Here is a 7,070-nt window from a genome sequence, read left to right as displayed (position 1 = left end):
GAAAGTCAAATGGAATTCACTTGAACCTTTATTCCTCTGGCAGTGGTTACATTTACCTGAAAGTCTCTGTGGGGGACTTTCAGGTAAATGTGGTGGTGAGATGGGCTGTTTTCCTTCATTAGCTCTATTTCTCTGCTTCTACTGAGTACATTCAGTTTATTGGGATTATTTTAGCCTGAGCACTGGGTGTGTGTTGCTCTTTTCCTTATTACATTATTCCGTGCTAGAAACCACCTGTTATATTCTTACTCTCAAGAATAGTATCTGCACAGGGTTGAGAGGGGCCTGACTTTCATTGAAGTCTCCAAGTTACAGGGGGAATTTATGTTACAACATTGCAAATCATTTAAATCAAATAAAAATAACCGAATTTAAAAAGTCCTTAGAGGAGACTATTACAGGAATTTCTCATTGCTGTTTGCCCCTCCCCAAACTCTTCTACTGACTGCTTTAGTTTTTGAGCTTACAGCCTATTTCAGTTAACAGATAGACAGTTCTGTTGCCGTTAGTTTTTCTGCCTTTGGGGCGTACCTTCCATTTGCAATCCATATGCAAAGAATCCAATAAGGGTCTTCTGTAATACCCTGCAATCTTCTATAAGACTGGAATCTGCTGGTGCTGGCTCTGAAGAATTGGTTGTTAGATATTCAGGAATCTGGGGCCTATTGGGAGCTTCAAATTGGCCTTAGTGGGAGTATTTACACCACAGAAATTGGCAAATGCTACAGATTAGTTGGGGTGTGTGTGTGTGTGTGTGTGTGTGTGTGTGTGTGTGTACATACACATTCTTTGGAGAGCCAATTTAGCAGCAGACTTCACAAAGCTAACCGTGTGGAGAAACATCCCTTCATCCCATTGGAGTCAGAAATGGCTGTTGTGAATTGCGACATTTTAATCTTCATCACACAGGCAGAAGTAGAACATGTTTATGATGGAAGCTACTGCTGAGCTCAGCTAAACTCTATCAAGAATGTGCTGGGATTTTAGATCTGGACATTATCTGGGCTGTTGGTGGTGTGAGGACAAACCAAGCCTAGTTTTCCTTCTAAATCTCCATCTGTGCAGAGATAATGGGATGCTCAGGATGGAGGAGAGGAGAGGATCTTTAAGAAGACATTTGTGAGCTTAGGGATTTAGCCACGTCCTGTTTCTGTGGGAGAATGAAGATAAAAGCCAGAAAAGGAGGAACCAGAGAAGATGAGGGTTGACTAAAAGACTAAGGGACCATCCTTATTTGCTGAGTTAGTGAAAATCAGGCACAAAATAGATCAAGATGCTATTTTACAGAGATTTGTCTTGTGAATTGTTATTTAACAAATGGGGATGGGAGGTCAAGTAGAATGAGGGAGATGATGTAGAGAGCTGATTTGATACTAACTCTCCATGCTCCCACTTTTCTTATTAGTCCGCTTCTTCGAGATTTTCTTCCTTCACCTCAGATGAGGCTAATGGAGGTCATGTTTTCTTTTTGCTTGGCCCATGCTAAATAATTCATTAGTGTTTCCAAATGAGACTTAATTGTGTCATTTCTTTATGATAAATCACTGAGGAGAAAATTGCTTTAATAGAAAACCCAATTAAAACCCACTGCTAGTAGCTGCGGGGCCCATTCAATGGAAGATTAACACGGCTTGGCCTTTGACTCTCACTTAATGAATGTTAACCATTGCCCCATCGACTCCAGCATTGGTGAAACCTTGGTATAGGAGTGGAATATAGTCTCATTATGGAGAGTATGTGGAGGGAAGTGAGTAAGACCGTAAACTGGGATACTGGGACTGGTTCTGGTGCTTCCAGTGTCTAGGGCAGAGTTTCCTCCTTTTCTGGAAACTGAGAGTTAATCTGGTGTAAACTGGCAAGCAACTCTGAAGGGGTAGATATGATAAATCTGTTCACGCTGAATCTGTGCACACATTATGCCCCAGAAATTTAGATTCCTGGTATCTGCACTAGAGAAAGATTCATACATGGTCAAGGAGATAGGCCATCTCTAAGCACCCTTCAAACTAATGCCAAGGGAAGGCAGGAAACTGTAGACAGTGAAACCAGGCAGATTCATAACTTACCATCTCTTAGGCTCAGCTTTCTTACCTATAAAATGGGAATAGTAATAATACATGGAGACTTGTTTTCAGTTTCAGATGGAAGAAATGCCTGTAATGCACTTTGCATAACATCTGATGCACACATTTTCAATAAATAGCAAGTAACAGTTTTGGTTTAAAATTAAATTTTAATTAAACAAAAATATGGTATCCCTGTTAAAAATGGAAATATTAGAGATCGATAAGCCCAAAGTGCCCCTCAGCCATTCATTCTCCTCAATTTCATTCTTAGTCCTCTACCCCGCCATTGAGATGTAATTACGCTTGCCATTTTTTGTCGTATCTTTCCTGATCTTTTGCTATGCATAGACATGGGTTTTTTTCTCCCCAGAGGTAATATATAGTATTCTGCAACTTTTTTTTCTTCAATTGGTATGTTTTTGAGATCAACCCAGGCTAATAGTTGTAGGTAACTTATTATCTTTAACTACTGCAGAGTCCTCTAACATACAATGTGCATTATATTTTTAAAAACCATTTATCTATTGATGACCATTTTAGTTAATCTTAGTTTTTTACTTGCACAAACAATGCTGCAGCAAACATCTTTATAGCTCACTTGTGCAAGAATTTCTCGAGGGAAGCCATCAAGAAGTAGATGCACAAGATCAAAGGGGAACACATTTTTAGCTTCAACTTGTTCTGTACTATGACCACGGAAGTGGCAATTCCAGTTTACCTTTCAACCAACAGCAACTGAGAGCAGTATTTTCTTTATACTCTTGCCAAATTCCTCAGGACTTTTTAAATGTCCAATAATCTTGTGTGTGAAAATAGAAAAGGTATATTGTGTGTGGTTTTAACATGCTAGTGATCAGTGAGATTGCATCTCCTTTTACATGTTTATTGGCCATTTATATTTCCTTTATTGTGAATTGCCTGGAAATATATGTTACCTTTTTTTCTGCCAGTTTGATGTTTTCTTATTGATACGGGATACTAATTATTTGTTCTATATAATGCAAATATTTTCTATTTTTGTTTGTGTTTTAACTCTGCTTGTGGTATCTTTTGACAAATATAAATTTGAAATTGTGAGGTAGCTAAATTTATTATTATTTTAAAGATTTTTTTGTGTGTTTTGCATCTTGTTTGAGGAGAACTTTTCCTACCCTCAAAGTCATTGATACAGTCTCCAATATTTTGTTTTAACACTTTTTAGATGTTTTTAGATGGTTTTAATATTTGTCTTTAATGTTTATGGAATCTTTATATTAACAAATTTTCTTTTGTTTCAAAAGGAAGTCTGTTACTCCCAGTATCACTTACTTTCTAATCTGTTCTTTCTTCATAAAGTGTTACCTTTATTGAATATTAAGTTTCTTTATAAACATGGATCTGTTTCAGTTTTGGATTATTTTCAAATAACCTATTTACTCCAACACTGATGCCATATAACATAGCTTTTAATATATCTTGACACCTGGGAGGGCTGGTCCCAGTTCTGTTCTTTCATAAAATTTTCTTAGCTATTCTTGCCCGTTTGCTCTTCTAAATAAGAATGTGCCATGAAGAAACTCATCAGACTTTGATTGAAATTGTATTGACTGCATAGATTTATTATGGGAAAAGTGATGATGATAAAGACGGTATTGATAAGGATGACAAGAAATGGATTTTTTACTTCTGCTGGAGTGTTTTCTGGAGTTCCAAACGGGATCTGTTGGGACCAGTGAAGATGATGGTGATAATAATGAGCTCTCTTCCCTGTTTACTATTTCTCCCTTTTCTTGGATTAAGTCTCCTTAGAACACAACATTGATGAGATCTGAAGAAACTTGATTAAGGCATTTAAACGTCGCTTAAAAGTAGGGTAATGGTGTGTTACCTACTCTGCTCATAATGACATTTGGCTCACTCATACACTTCCTGAGGATCATCTGCAGCTCTGGAACCCCGGCTTCATTTCCAGATCTCACACTGACCGTCAGGCAGTGAGACCATTACATTTGGAAGGGGTCCCATATGTGGGACCTCTTATGGGACCCCTTCCAAATGTAATGGTTCTCACGTGAAAGCAGTTATTCTTCTATCACTTGTCGTTTGAGAACACATATAATGAGAAAAAAGGCTACTGTGAATAAAGTCATGCTTAAATTAAATGAGACTTGAATCATTCACAAAAGCATGAGCATATATGTATGAGATGTGTTACTTATTCAGCTATAGGCAGTACTGAGGGAAAAGATCATGGGTGACCATCAAGCAGGCCATCCAGAGGAAAAGCTTTGTATCTGAGGAATTTAGAAGTAATTAGACTTCCCTCTTATCTAAAGACAGAATCTAATACCAAGTTTCTTTCCCCCAAATTTATAAGTAGCTAGAATTTTGATACATCTCCAGATTGCATGCATGTCAAAATTCATCGTGCAATCCTTGCTAATATCAAGGCACCAAAATGTCTACAAATGTAATCATTGATCATGACCTACATGGCTAATATGGTCCAAATTACCCTTCAGCTCCCACGTAAAGGTCCATGAACACTTCTAAGGAAAACCCACTGTGGCACACTCAGTCCTGTCTTGCTGAGGCACCCCGCTGCATTCTCCTGCAGCATTCTTTTTATGTAATAAAACGTACCTTTTCAAACCTATACTGTTGTCGGCAAATTCTTACTACTCTACAACCCGCAAGCTAACCATTTTCTGATGCCGGGGCTCTGATACCCTGCCTGGCACTCCTTGATATCTACAAGGATTGGAAAACCTGTGCTGACAGTTAAGGAGCTCATCTCCCAGGGCTTTCTGCAAGCCTCTCAAATGGACGAACTTGAAGACAGAGGCCTGGCTATGTAGTCCCATTTTTTGTCACTTTTTTTTTTTTTCCAGAGCTGGAGGCTCTGTTGCTTGGGTTCAAGCAATTCTCCTGCCTCAGCCTCCCGAGTAGCTGGGATTACAGGAAACTGCCACCGTGCCCAGCTAATTTTTGTATTTTTAGTAGAGTCAGGGTTTCACCAACTTGGTCAGGATGGTCTTAAACTCCTGACCTCGTGATCTGCTCACCTCCGCCTCCCAAAGTGCTGGAATTACAGACGTGAGCCACCACACCTGGCTGTCACATCGTTTTACATTCCTGGGAGGTTTTCTAAACTAAAACCTATACTCAAAATTCTCTAAGCCAGTAACTTGTAAAGAGTTCACTTTTCACAAAGTTATGCCTATTTTCCTTTCTTCTGTATGTGCTGTAAGTACCCAGGACATTAAGAAAACCATGTTAGCGTTTTAATGAAATGGACTGATCATCTAGCGATAAAGCAGCCTTCACGTGTGCACTGAATTCTGATTATGCAAAATAAAGATAATAATAGTTCCCACTTCGCAGGGTTATGGTGAAGAACAAATGAGCTAATGCCCAGGAAGCAATCTGTAAACCGTAGAGCATTATACAAATGTTATTTTGCTACTCAGCACTGTAGAAAGTTATAAATGAAACAGCAGTCTTGGTTCCTGCCCTTGAGAAACTTAAAACCAGCTGGAGGCTCAGATCCAGGTGGAACAATTGAGGAGATTGCAAGATAACCTGGAAGCAAACTCCTACAAATGTAAGGAAAATTGTAGCCCTAAATGCTAATAGATCACTAACAGCTGCTGTAGCCAGAACCATCACTAGCACCCCGCGCAGGTCCAGCAACCCATTATCCTCCAGCCCTGTTGCCTCCAAAGGTAGGGAAGCTTCTCTATGGCCATACAACCCCAGTGCTTCACTGCTGCCTCTTCTCCCCTGCCTTTGAGAAGCTCTCTAGGAGAACTTTTCAGATGGAGCCTCCCAGTTACTATGGCTTCTGTCTTTGTAATAGCTCCTTTGCTCCTGTGGCCTTTTCCTCTTCCCACGTGGCAGTATTAAATCCATTCTGCTGGCAGCCCTGGGAATTGTGATCTGTGGTACTCAATACTGATGAAAACAATGTTGTGAAGAACGTACAGCAGGCTCTCTGTCCTTGGCTCCAGGTCAGAGCCCTGCGTTTGGATCACTTCATTTATTATGCTGACATTTTGTCTTTTTTTGGGGCTTTCCGGCAAAAACCGGGAAGCCTGCTAGACAAAATTCTAAAAGAACTGTAACACTATGCTGACATTTTGAAAGATTGAGCACATATACCCACTGTTCTTTCATCTAAGACAGTCTGGGGCTGCTGGGAGGTATTCACAGGTAATTAATTTGTCAGGAGAGGAGAGGCAATCTTGCCAAATACAAGCAAAAAAATATATATTTTTAGTCCCACCAAATTCACACCTCATCTGGAAGTTGATTAGTTCTACAGATGACTATGAATAACATAAAAGGAGAGGGTAGGGCAGAAAGATCTGCAAATGGATGAGGCTTTTACTGCTAACTTGATGTATGCATACTTTTTGCCTCTTTGAGGGCTATAGTTTCCCCTTGTAAATGAATCCCTTGTGGCTACTACATCAATCTCCAGGATAAATGTGCATCTGCTTCATGTGGTCCATGTGTGGGTGAGAAGGAAGGACTTGCTTTCTCTCTTTCTCTCTGGCCTGCCTCCCTCCTTCCCTCTGTCGTCTCTCCTCCCTCCCTTCCTTCCTTCCTTCTTCCCCCTCCCCTCCCCTCCCCCCTCCCCTCCCCATTCCCCTCTTCTTCCTTCCCCTTCCTTCTTTCCTCCCTCCCTCCTTCTTTCTGAGAAATATATGCTTCAGATTTACTCTAAATTAAAGATACCAAGAGTCTGTCATCCAATCTCAAAATTAGGAGTCATAGTCTGATTACAAGAGAGAATATTTCAAATGAACTGAGAAGCCCAGGATATGTGGCTACTATAATTACAGATGAGAGAAATCTTTGCAGATAGATTAATTGCTCTCTAGGAGTCTGAATGACTGATGAGATTTGAAAATTCCATTCCAGGGTCTGAAATTATCAAGAGTATAGTGCTGGTGAACCCTGTAAGTAAACCTGTCTGGTGGGATTTATGTCAGAAAACTGACACATGATAGGCACAGAGTA

The 7,070-nt window shown here is 39.9% G+C and overlaps 1 non-coding gene across 1 annotated transcript; it reads right to left on the bottom strand.

The window, feature by feature from the left end:
• Positions 1-6,111: 6,111 nt before the first annotated feature.
• LOC135269337 (U7 small nuclear RNA) lies at positions 6,112-6,174 on the bottom strand. Its single transcript, XR_010337639.1, has one exon. It is a non-coding gene; the product is annotated as a U7 small nuclear RNA (small nuclear RNA).
• Positions 6,175-7,070: the final 896 nt, after the last annotated feature.

This window comes from Aotus nancymaae, unplaced genomic scaffold (assembly GCF_030222135.1).
Source record: "Aotus nancymaae isolate 86718 unplaced genomic scaffold, 86718_ANA_hifiasm-v0.15.2.pri h1tg000051l, whole genome shotgun sequence".
Lineage (NCBI taxonomy): Eukaryota > Metazoa > Chordata > Mammalia > Primates > Aotidae > Aotus > Aotus nancymaae.
Note: the sequence above shows the minus strand (reverse complement) of the source record. Positions and strands in the feature narration are given on the sequence as shown.